This window comes from Castanea sativa, chromosome 7 (assembly GCF_040712315.1).
Source record: "Castanea sativa cultivar Marrone di Chiusa Pesio chromosome 7, ASM4071231v1".
In the NCBI taxonomy this organism is placed as follows: Eukaryota; Viridiplantae; Streptophyta; class Magnoliopsida; order Fagales; family Fagaceae; genus Castanea; species Castanea sativa.
The window spans coordinates 5,881,857-5,895,467 of NC_134019.1; the positions used below are offsets into that span (position 1 = coordinate 5,881,857).

The window sequence follows — 13,611 nt, forward strand, 5'->3', positions numbered from 1 at the left end:
TTGTGATGGCATTGTCATGTGGCATTAGGTTTGGAATGGTATTGTTATTGCTCACAAAATATAGTATGTAGTTTCATGAGTACATTTTGAGAAGCTTTGTGCTATGTCATGTTATTCATTCTTGTCATATTATTTTTGGAAATGGTTTCATAGAATTTATTTAGAAACTCTCAAATTATAACATGCTTTGTAAATTATTCATCATCATGAAACTTACATTTCTCCCACCCCTATTAATTATGCTACTTATTAGGTTCTGTCTCATTCCATTATTTTACAAACTTTTTCAGAGTAGGTAACGATCATTTTGAGACAACTTTTTGGTGGCTAGAAGTAGTTAGACTAACTACTAATGGAGACTGAACTTTTGTGATGAAAATATTTAGATGATGTACATCATAAAATAGACTTGACTTATTCTTTTGTCTATTATAGTGGGTATGACTTTATTTCCACTAATGAAACAAGTTAAATGATATGTAATTGTATTTATTCAGACTTTCATTGTTTTGTGGCCAATGGTCCTTGTAATTATTGCATAGAGTTCTAACTTACTTTGTGAGTATAATTAATGAAATTATTATGATAATTCTTAATGTTGGTACTTGATATGATTTATTTGGATTGAATTGTTCAAAAGGGAAAAGTCTACAAGTACTTTTGAGATGCTTTCTCATGCTTTGAATCATTTTGGGTTCAGGGCATGACAATACATAATTAAACATGCAAGTTTTCAATTATATATACAAAAGCAGCAGTATCATTGGCTAGACAGCTATGGGTGCATGGAATTGATACCTGAATTGATCATATTCAGCTCCATCCATCCAAATTTAGTCATGGTGGCTCTCTGGCTTATCATTAGGCGGGAGTCCCTCTTCAGCTTCAGTCGATGCGTGGGATTGCAAAAGGGGTTCCTTCATATGTTCAGGGGAGTCTACATTTGCGGCTGATTCCCCAACCTTTTTATCCTTTTAAGCGCCAAGAGATGCTCCCTAAGGGGAAAGAGACGCTCTTAGTTGGCTGGGATTCAGCGTTGGCCACATTTCTTCTCCGTATGGGGAAAGAGACGCTCCTAGTCGGCTGGGATTCAGTTAGGCCATTAGTGCCATGTATCAAGATCTCGTTTAATTCCTCATCCTCCGATGCATTTCCCATGTGGAAAGGCTTCAATGAATATGAAGCATACGCATACATGACAAGGCACATGAAATTCAGTATTGCTAAAGGCAGATAATACCTGTCGAGATGACTTGTGTTTATGGAATCCTTGAACCAGCTTCTACACAGTAAAACAATAGGCACGCTGATGAAATTTCCTAAGCCTAATACACAATCACTTAACGATGGACCGTAACTTCTCATTGATATAGCGACAAACTTATAGAAGAATTCCAGAAGCCCATCACTGGCAAGTCCTTCCATTAGTCCTAACAAAATAAATTGCGGAAATAACCGGAGGCCACTCATAGAGATAGTCTGATTTGAGTCAATAGGATCAATATTCTCTTCCTCAATCAAATATAGTCGGTGGACCTCTTACCTGCCAAGCTACAAAGCAACATAATGCAGAACAAATCAACCCGACACCAATTCTGATCCGTGTAACATATTGTTGTCTTGCTGTCTTGGACGAAAACATGAATGATATTATGTAACATATAACGGACCTAAGGGCAAATAAAAAATTAAAGGAACCTTGACATTATTGGCAATGGAAAAATCCATGTTGCTTGTTTGTTCAAAAAAGAAATTGTTTCCGGTAGCTGCAACCAAACTACAGCCGAGAAAGGTTGTCCAAATAGGTACCAAAGTAAAAAGGTGCTTTACTTCCCTCACTTGTTCAGCTGTGCAAAGATGCCCACGAAGTTCTTGTTCTTTTTGTTCTTTTGGATTGACTGGGTTGTTCTTTTTGTTCTTGTTTGTGTCCAGCTGCCATTAAAACTCGAAGAATAATTCCAGAGGAGCTTCCGTTTGGTTTGTGGAGTTTGTAACAGGAGAGACCATAGCCAAACAAGAATAGCAAAAGATTTGCTCCCATCACCAAGGCAGAAACTACGAAGGCCATTTCCCATTTAGCATTTGGAAGGGAAACGAGAGCAATAGTGGCTCCAGAAAACCTAGCAACCCGCCACAAAATATTTGTACGATCATCTATTTCTTTCTGTTTTTCTTCTTTTGGATTTTCTATCTCATCACTCAATTGATCAGCAAGAAAGGCTCTTAGAGGTGGGTCTTGACCAGCCATACCCACTACTAGAATCACCGCTGCAGCATAGAACACGTCAATCTCTCCAGTTGGACTAAGGTACTTAGCTGAGCACCAGAAGAGCATCAATCCCTGCAATATGCATAAAAGCCAATCTGATGTCAGATAAAAAAAAAAAAAAAGACAATCTGCTGTATGGATATTTGTGAAACGTCATCACTAATATTGTATTTTGAAAGGTGGCTCCATTGAGTGAGTAATACTACATTTATAAACATTTTTACAAGCTATTGATGCTATAAATTATTACTAATTTTAATATGAATTTATTACAAACATCATATTTTTTTTACCAATAATGGATATAATTTAATAAAATAATGAAAAAAAATTATATTTTATTATTTAAGTGATACTATTGGTTTTGTTTTTTTATTTATTAATCATGAGTTTATTCATGTTTAAAAGGCTTAGTTAAGTCTAAATTCATGTTTAAATATTAAATGGAAATGGATATCATTTAATAAAAAAATGAAAAAAAAATATTGCATTTTATTATTTAAGTGATACTATTAGTTTTTTTTTTTTATTAATCATGAGTTTATTCATGTTTAAAAGGCTTAGTTAAGTCTAAATTCATATTATTAACCAAAAAATTTCATTAACAAAACTTAGCATTATGTAATTTTTTTACAATTGCATAGATATACTTAAAAAATACACATTAAGATGCATAGTATAATTCTTATATATATAATATAAATATTATTGATAAATAGTCATTCTTATACTTTGTTAAGTCTTTAAAAAATGTTGTGAAGATATTATTAGGTAGATTTATTCATGTTTAAAAGGCTTAGTTAAGTCTAAATTTATATTATTAACCAGAAAATTTTGATTAACAAAACTTTGCATTATGTAATTTTTTTACAATTGCATGGATATACTGAAAATACACATTAAGATGCATAGTATAATTCTTATATATATATAAAATTTAAAAACTATTGATAACCGCACGGGAAATGGTTAATTGTAGTGATTACTATTGGTCAATTTCTTTTTTGTCTTTTTGGGTTTATCACAAAGAGGATAGAATTAGATAAAACATTAAAAATATATATATATTGCATTTAACTACAAATTTTTGATAATCACAAGGATAAAGTTGATTACACTTTGAATTTTTCACAATCTATAATCATTGATTTTGGCAAACCATTAAGGAAATCATAATTGTAAAACTTTTGCAAAGCTTAACAAACAATTAACAATGGAACAGAATATTGCATCTTATTATTTAAGTGATGCTATAATCAGAGTATAAAAATACAATAAAAGAGATTTAAAGTAACCTATGCACCAACTTAAACATTTCAAGGTCGATTGAGCATCTTTTGCACGTCACTACAAATTATTCATAACCGTAAGGATAAGGTTTATCTCGATTCCAATGTCTCATTCCAATTTTGTGGCATGCATGAAAGTTTGGAATTTTATACATGTCGGTTCTTGCAATAAGAAGTCGAAGCATTTTTTGACATTTAACAACCCAATGCTTCCCATGTTCATCATATAAAATTTTTAAAAGGTTATCATTTAAAATTTCCAAAAGTAATCCACAATTAGAAAAGTATACTAACAAATGTAATTGAAATTTGAGACCAAAAAAAAAAATTTAGAACTTGATGCATTTCCTTATTATACTTTTAGATTTCACAATTTGAACCCATTAAAATCCAACATAAAAAACAACAAAATCAAGACTTACAAGTCTCGTTTTAAAAAATATATAAAGAAAGTTATTCTATCAGATTTCAAAATCCCACAATTTCACTCCCCTTATAAAAACAACATAGGTAAGAGGCCAATAAAACTCAGATAGGAATTTCATATTGAGTTTTTTCCCTAATTTTAACAAATAGAGAGGAAAAAGGTTATGAATCCAAATTCCTAAATTGACAACAACCCATAATCGAAGAGAATATAAGGAAAAGAAATTAATACCTTTGCTCTGATTAAATTAGAGACTCTAGATCTGCAGAGAAATAAATTGAATGATTTAAATCCAAAAAAGAAGAATTCAAACAAACCATTACCGAAGATATTTAATAAAAATAGTCAAATATCATAATTCTGATTTCCTTAACCCTAATTTCAAGAAACAAAATCTCATTGCAATTGTATAAGTGGAAAACATATAACAAAACTAATTTAACTTCAAATTTGTGGAAAAAAAAAGTCAGAGAAAGAATAGGAACCCATTGGAGGCATTGTTAATAAAAAATCAAGGGAACTCTTGTTAATTTCTAAGTACTAATCAGGAACCAAAACGTAACTTTGAAAATAGATAAAATGTCAAATCTTCCTTCTAAATTTGGGAAAAATTTTGAAAGAAAAAGAATAGGTACCCATCAGAAGCATGTCGTAATGGGCGGGGTAGACTCCTTTTCGTTCTTGACGCTTCATCTTCCTTACTTCTTGTTCCAGGGAAAGAAATTAGCAAACAGTTAGATGAAGAAATCTGACAGAAAATGAGAGACATCTTTTCATTCTTGATTGCAAAGTAACAGTTTAAATACCCAAATTATCAAATTACAAAATTTTAAATCAAAGAACCTTACAAATAAAAATTCACAAACAATACAACTATACACACGGAAGCAAATAATCAAGATATGTTATTAGAAGAAAGTTCTCATCACACTTCACAGCCACAGGTTCAACTGTTCAAGTTTGGAATACCAATAGTATATATGTATGAGTTTTGGGATCAAAGATCTATGAGGAAAGATCCAAGAAGGTGTGGTTCAACCTTGTGAAGATTTCATATAAGAGCCCAATCCTCAAGCCCAAAGAAAACCTAGACATTGAAAGCCTATACATGCAAACAATCAAAGAAAACCTATATATGCAAAGCCTAAACACTCAGCACACTCTAAATCTACATACCCAAGCCCAAAGAACCAAAGCCCAAACACAATTTTTTTCAGTCAATTCAAACATTATTTGTTGCTTCTTCTTTTTCTTTTTCTTTTTCTTTTTTTGTAGAGTAATAAAACATTATTACTTTACAAAACAAATAGATGGATCAGATGAAAACAGTGAAAGCTAGATTGTAATCAATCCTGTAAAACTTACCACAAAAAAAAAAAAAAAAAAAAAAACAGGAATCAGAGAAATTAAGTAATAAAAATGATATCTTTATTCTTTAACAATTACCTTGCTTGTTGTGTTGAAGGCTGCCTTTGCAAAGAATGAAAAGATCTATGCCTAATCTACAAAATAGAGGGAGAGAAGAGGGAGAGAAGAGAGATTAAATAAATTTTGCAGGGAGAGAACGAAACCATATATATATATGATCTGCAAAACAGCTTGAGTTCATATCTCCGCCAATTGTATATAAGTCTGAGTTTTGATATCCAAGATCTATGAGTAAAGATCAAAGAAGACTGTGGTTCAATCTTGAGAAGATTCCCATATTTAATAATTAAAAAAAAAAAAAAAACTATACATCTAAAGCCTACCTTTGTGATAAACACTATATATCTCTTTAACACTCCAAAGAAAAAAAAAAAAAGAGCCCATCAACAATCCTATAAACCAAAAATTCTTGAGAGAAAGAGATTGAGAACATAGGACTAAAATAAATAGATCTAATGATGTTGGGAAATTTAGACCCCAGTTGATAGAATTAACAAGTTTTAAATCCAAGTTGTTAATTAGATTTATTATACATAAAACTTATTAAAACATACAAACATCAATATCATGTCACAAAATCATATGCAGTGGAAAAGTAAATAAGACAAGATATGGTAACCCAGGAAAACCAATGAAACCAACCAGTTTCACAGTAAAAACCTTGGGGGAAACCTTCCCGAAAAGCAATTCATTATAGTAAAGAGAAGTTTCAGATCTAGTACAAAATCTTTGTCCCTAGACTCTACAATCCTCGTAGATGAACTCACAACAGAAACCTTCTACCGCTTCAAAACCTCTAAACTCTTCAATATATGAATGTCACCCTTTGATGCACGGATCTCAGTACGGGACTCACTCACCAACTTAAGAAAGAAGAATGTTGATTGTAAAGTTCTTCACTTCATCAACAATGAAGATCAAGAAGCACTTGGTTACAAAACCCTAAAGCGTAAAGACGCAGTAGCTTTTTTTTGATAGAATAAGGCTTCGGTCACCTTTTGCATATGTTCTCCTTGTATTCTCTTATGTGATGGCCTCTAAAATAAGCCTTATATATGCCTAGAGTTGTGAGAAAAGAAACCCTACACAAATACATAAGTCTAGCCCAAAAATCAGATCTAGAAATCTGAATTTCCGTAACCTCGATAGATACCTCGATAGATAACAGGTGTCAAGCCTCATTAAACCTTGATAGATAGAGATGTCGAGCAGTTATCGAGCAGCTATTCTCAGGTGTCCAACAGGTGTCCAACAGGTGTCCAGCTATCTGTCCAACTTTAGTAAACACATTTTCTTCACTTGTTTCTTGGTCCAATCTTCATGGCTTTAATACTAAACTTGAACAACATGTTCCTTGAAGTATTAAACACATCCTAGATCTACTCAAATGCAAGTAAGTGCGTTTTGTCAAAAGATTAGCCAACTACATAAAATATGTCATTTACAAATGAAAATAGAGAGTGAGAGCTAGATTATAATTAACCCCATAAAATTACTTGCAAACAAAAAATAATAATAATAATAATAATAATAATAATAATAATAATAATTAACAATTACCTTGCATATAAAGCCTGCCTTTGTAAAGGAGATATATAATTGATCTGCAAAACAGAGCGAAAGAAAGATAGATTAGACTGAATTTTGCAAAGATGGAACGAAAACAAAAATTCTTGATATAACAGATTTAGTAGAGAAGTAGAAATTGAATTTTGCAGAGAGAGAGAGAGAGGAGGTTCGGATAAATATGAGTGGTGGAGGTGTTTTTTTTTTTTTTTTTTTTTGAGAAAAAATATATGAAATCAAAAAATTACAATGGAAATCTATGGAAAACCTCTTCCTATATAAGTTACAAAAAAAAAACCAAATATATGCATCATTGATGCCGAGAAATTCTTTTCAAATTCCATAGCATTCATTGAACAACAGGGGAGCTGTATATGAAGGTTATTATGGGAGAAGGGGAGATGAACCTTAAGATACGCAAGTATGGGGAGATGAACCTTGAAATACGCAGGTGTGGAAAAAAAAAAAAAAAAAAAGCACACCGGAATTACAATTGATCCACTTAAATTTAGACAAATGAAACCACATGAATCTTGACACATGACACAAAATTAGGATTCTAATTTAGAATTGCAATTTGAGTTTCTCTCAGCTTCACCTATTATATATATATATTTGGAGAATGATAAAGTGTTTGTAAAAATGTTTGTGTCTATAGCATTATTTTTCTTAGTTTCACCACATGGGTCTTGCCCATGAGTTAAAAAATCTTTGAGTGTGATTTGCACAGCACATCCTAAAAAATTTGTGAACACAGTTTTTATCATAATCCTGATTTATCAGTGAATTATGAAAAAAAATGAGTGATACAAAATGATTTCTGTTTAGGATTTTGTGTGAACAATTTTTTTTTTCTTTTACTTAGTAGGAATTTGTGTGAACAATAAGGTCTTTTTATCTTGTCCTATTTGATTATAAATATTTGTGTGAACCGTAAAAAAGTTTTATATAAACACAAAGAGAGGTGCTAGCTATTGTTTCAGTTTGAGAGGCTTAAAAGATCTTATTAATTGAGGGCTTTATTGATTACATAGATACTTTGTAATTTCTATTTGATATATAGTAGATTTATTCTCATTGTCCTTTGGCATGATTTATCACTGAACCACATAAAATGTTTGGTGTTTTTCTCGTTTATAACCAACAGATGTCCGGCATATATAATACGCGAATACATTATAAGTTTTTTTAAAAAATATTTTATTAAAGGTTATTTTTATAGTTGTATAATACTTATTGGTTGGTATTATATTTGACAATTAGTTATATCACATGTCATTAAAAAGGAAAGAAAATATGAATTATTATAATTAATATAATTCCGTAAAAGAATATTTCTTTTTTTGATAGGCGTAAAAGAATATATTGTTTGAACGAGAACTCACAAATATTTTATTATTTTGACTAACTTAATTACTTAACCACATAATTATTTTCTATATTTTTTATTGTGTACATTTTTTAATTTTCTTTTGTGTTCTATTTTTTTAATTATTATTATTATTATTATTATTATTATTATTATTATTATTATTTTCAATTGTGGCTATAATAAAAAAAATTTGATCAAGAATGTCATATTTCAAGTTATTTGTTTTTATATAAATAATATAAAAATATCCATATAAATTATCAACACTCTAGTTTCTTAGTGGCATTGCCTTTGGAAAATCCCACATTTTCCTCCCTCCCAACTTATTTGAGCAAAAACAAAAGTCATATAAATTCCCTTTTACATTAATAACTAGCGTCTCACTTATAAAAAATTAATACTTAGAAATGAATGCATGTACTTCATTAAACACATGTGAGAATAAATTAATGTTTTTTCAAAAATGAAAAAAAAAACTATTATTTTTGCTGAATAGAAAAGAATACTAAATATAATTAAAGCAACTATTAAAATTGATTTCTTAGGTAGAAGGTTAAATGAAGAGTATTCTATTTTCTTCTCAATGAATGCAACACATGGAAAAACCATAAGTTATTGAAACTTGGAATAAAATGGGTGAAACAAAAATATTAGTTGAAATAATATACACTTTAAACATTTTATTTTGAATATTTATCAGCCAACAAGTTAATTTACATGTTGGTAAGTCATTTGAGGTGCGATATATATACTCTGCTAAGTGGTTTCCCATGACTTTTATTTAAAACTAGTGATGTCCCGCGTCATATGCATGTGTGCTATAAGTTTTGAAATATTTGATAAGAAATTATTATAAGAGGTGCTACATTCACAATATTTTCACAACAAATCATAAATAGTTAGTTGTTATTAGTTCAAATTTAAACCTACCACTGAGATTACTATTGAGACCCCCTTATTTTCACAACATTATTTTATGACTAATTTGTAATACTCATTTAAGTATTATAATATATGAGGAACAAGCTAAAATTATTTACATGTCAATATAAAAAGGGAAAATGTAAATTTGTTTGTGTAAATTGGCATATATTAATTACCTTTCTAACTTAAGAACATTATTATTCTTTGCATATTCTTGATTGTGAGTTAAATTTTCTATGTTGGATTTTGTATAATTTTTTTTTATTATTATTCTCTAAGAATGTGTCACACGGTTTAGTCTTAGGTTACTAAGGTTAATACTTAACAAACTAAAATGACAAATTTTAACCTTAGTCGACTAAATTGAAAATTTACCCTAACTTATGAGAGAGAGAGAGAAGTAATTGCCCCTCTAGTCCCTCTAAAAAAATCTCCGTTCACCCTCTTCTATTAAATATCTTTTGGTTTTGAATTTCATTTTTCATTTTTTATATTTGCCTTAAATATTTTGTATAAGTCAAACTTAATTCAATAGTATAGAAAAAAAAAATGTTCTCTATTTTATTAGTGCCTTTTAAAGTTAAAAAGATAGAAAAGAAAATTAAAATTAAAGAAGAAAATTTTTTATAATAGTAGGAAAACCTTTTAAAAAAAAAAAGATGTTACCTTTAAAAGGATCAATAGCTCAAATTCTTTATATTATAATTTATTATTTTTCACAAAAATCAATGTATAAGTAATAAAATTTAAAATTTATTATATAATACATTCCACAATATGATATTATTTTAAGTTGAACTCTAATGTTTTTAGATTCCCAAATAGTTACAATATGACTTAAAATTGTTATGATTTAATTATTTTATATTTTTAACAATAGGGTTATTTATTTACTAAAAGTCATTACATGAAACTTTTTTTTTTTGTTCATTTTATACAACTTACTTTTGAAAAACTCATACTACTTTCAATTTATCCGAAATTCATGGAAAATATTGTAAATTATACCCATCTATCTCTAGACTAATTTGAAAATATATCAATAATTTAAAACATATTTTCATAAATAAAACTTTGAATCTTGATTTTGTTTAATTAATTTTCATTGTTATCTTGCCAAACTAACCATTATCGATCTAAAATAATATTAGATGTGAATATTTAATTTAGAAAAAAGAATATTTTGTCAGAATTTATAATGCCACCTCAAGAACTGTAATACGGATCATACAAGTTATGGGATGGAGTGGTTTTTGAAAATAAGAGGTTACTCCTTGATTTTTTTTTTTTTTTTTTTTTTTTTTAACTTCATGGAGGCTAGGTTTAATATAACTCTGACTGTGAGCTCAATCATATATGGAGTTACCAAAATATAGGCTAAAGTGGTATAGAGAACCACTTTGAAACGACCCATACAGGAATCTGCTACAAAAGCGAGAAAATGTGATAATACAGTAGTTAAGCCATCTTGGAGATTTATAATTGCTACAGTTTCTGGTAGATGTTGCTCCTTCCACTTATCTGTGAGATAAACTATCAAGGTGGACACCGCTGCATATTCAGCGAAGCTATGGCTCAAAACTAAACCTGAAGTTCAACAGTAAAAAAGGAGAAAGATATAAATATCAGTTATGTTGAAATCCAACAAAGTATTGATAATTGGTCCGCGAAAATTAAAATTAATAGCCAACCAACTTTAGTTTCAGGAATCATTACCTAAAATGAAGAAGGCTTTTGGGGAGAAGAAAATATAATTGTGAAACCATTCCTTTACTCGATGGCATCTACCCCTCATTATCAATTTCAGTGGGAGCCAGTAACTTTTTTCACATTTTCTCACAAACTCAGGCATCCTTAAGGGCGTGTTTGGTTAGGTTGAAAACAGAATTAATAGAAAATATAGGAAGAAAGTAAATAAGAAAATAGGTAATGGGTGTGTTTGGTTGGGAGGAGGAAAGTAGTAGGGCCAACAATTTTCTTTCCAAACCCACCAAAATTGAATCACCCCAATTTGGAATTAAAACACAGATTGAAATGTTTGGAAATATTTTGGACAAAATTGTCCAGGCCAATGTTCAAAGCTTTTTAATCAAAATAGTAAAATCACTTATTGCTAATCGATTCTAAACATTAAAAGTAATAATAATAATAATAATGAACATATTAGACCTACCAAAGTAAGGAATTTGATATAAGGATCTTTCTCCCATTAAAGGGACATGAATCATGGATCGGTAGGGAAATTTTTTTTTCTTTGGTGCTTATCTTCGCTTTTCTTTTTCTTTTTCTTTTTCTTTTGTGCTTATCCTTTCTTCTTTTTTTTATTGTAATTTTATCTTTTCTTTTATCATGTGCAGAATGTTTCTTTTCTCAAACAGTAGTTGGGTTTTTTATTATAAAAATAAAATAAAAAAAATTGGTTTCTTGTATTTTTGTCTTTCTTTTTTTAATGTATAAATGAAGCCCAATTAGTACACAATTTTTTAATTAAAAAATGTATTACTTACTGTTTTATTTAATAGGGACGTAATTATAAATTTATACCAACTTCAATTTATGTCCTCTCCTTTTTATTTCTCAACTAAACAAATAAGTTTCTCATCTCTCCACTTTTCTATCCTTTTAACCAAACACATATGAGAGAAAACTAAATCTTTTCTATACTCCCCTAATTTCTGTCCTTCAAATTTTCTACCCTCCAACCAAACAGAGCCTAAGTCTTCGTTTAAGAGTTCATAAAAAAATGGAATGGAATAAAATGATCATAAAAGAATAAAAATGAATGGAATGGAATGTAAATGTATCTTAGAAAAATTTTATTAAAAAAAAAATACATTGTTGTCTTTTTATCAAAAAGTATATTTTTGTCTAAAATAGGGTAGAGACTTATTAGAGTATTCACATCAATGGTGCTAAAAAATTTATCTTTTAGCATCTCAAAAACCTAATTTATTTATTTTAACACTCCATTTGACAATGAAAAAATTTGGCTACAAACTTAATTGTAACTAATGGCTACAACTTCATTCAATACCTTTTTATTAGATGTGAATTTAAATAAATCCACTATTAGATTACATTTTCTTCTTATATTCTCCATGCTTGCAAAATTTCTAGAAGATCAAAAATCAATAGCTATATCATCAATTAAATGTTGGATTTGGCTTACCTCTAGTAGTTTTTCAATTGAACATTTAAGTTAGTTTCTCTTTGAGATAAAATGATGTGTAGTGAGTTTTAATCTCTACCAAATGTTTAGTTAATGAGAAATGTGGTAGTTCCTTATTAAAACAAAATGAAATATCTAGTTAAAAAACTACTAGAGGTTAAATGTTTAAATTTCAAGTTGTTGTAATCTAAAATTATGCATAAAAATTCAACTTATGGATCAAATAGCAAATAACATTCGATTGACATGAAATTTGACATGCGTGTTATAAACATAAAGAACATGCAAACACAACTTATTAGAGAGACAAAGAAAAGTGAAGAAAAATAAAAGGCCGTTGTGTGAGCAGCAAGTGATAGAGAGCAAAGACATCTAAGACATACACACAGAAAAAAAAAAAATGAAAAACTGAAATAAAAAATTTATTTAAAAAAAAAAAAAAGGAATAGCACGTGCAGGAAGTTGGCGTCCAAATTTTCTCTTATTTTTCGCGCTCCACTCTATACTCTAACAATAAACATCTACAACATATCCACCTATTGATATTGTATTTTTTTTTTTTTTCCAATATTTTGGTGGTAAAAGGAAAAGAATAAAATTCTTTGTAATTTGATCAAGTGGTGGCTCCAAAAACATTTTTTAAGGTGGTCATTTAGAAAGTTAAATTTAAAAAAATAATAATAAATAAAAAGAAAACTTAAATATATTTAGTTATCGGAAAAAAAAAAACACAATCGCAAATACAAAAAATGTTACAATATCTTTCTATGAGTTTTCATATTTGAAATCATCACATGATAATTCATTATCAATGGTTATTATCTATTGTCAATGTGGGTAGATATAACGATTTTCTTTTATTGAGTTGTATAACATTTTTATTTTTATGCAATTGTCACTATCTATTTGTCATTGTTTGTATAAAAATATTTTAAACTAAATGGCAAAACTCATCTCACTTACACAGTAGGAATTAATGACTAACACAACCACACACATCCATATATCAATAATACACTAAGTGTCTACTTAACTAATCAAATGTTTGAATCTCTCTCATGAATCTCATCTCATCTCTCTTCTCTATTTAACTATCTCAATATTTCTGACTCTAAGAGTAAAAAGTGAGTGTTTGTTAGTTTTGCGTGTGTATAATACGAGCATTAA

General features: G+C 29.2%; 1 pseudogene; it reads right to left on the reverse strand.

The window, feature by feature from the left end:
- Window positions 1-833: 833 nt before the first annotated feature.
- LOC142643896 (protein NRT1/ PTR FAMILY 5.4-like) lies at window positions 834-11,127 on the reverse strand (annotated as a pseudogene).
- Between the last annotated feature and the right edge of the window lie 2,484 nt (window positions 11,128-13,611).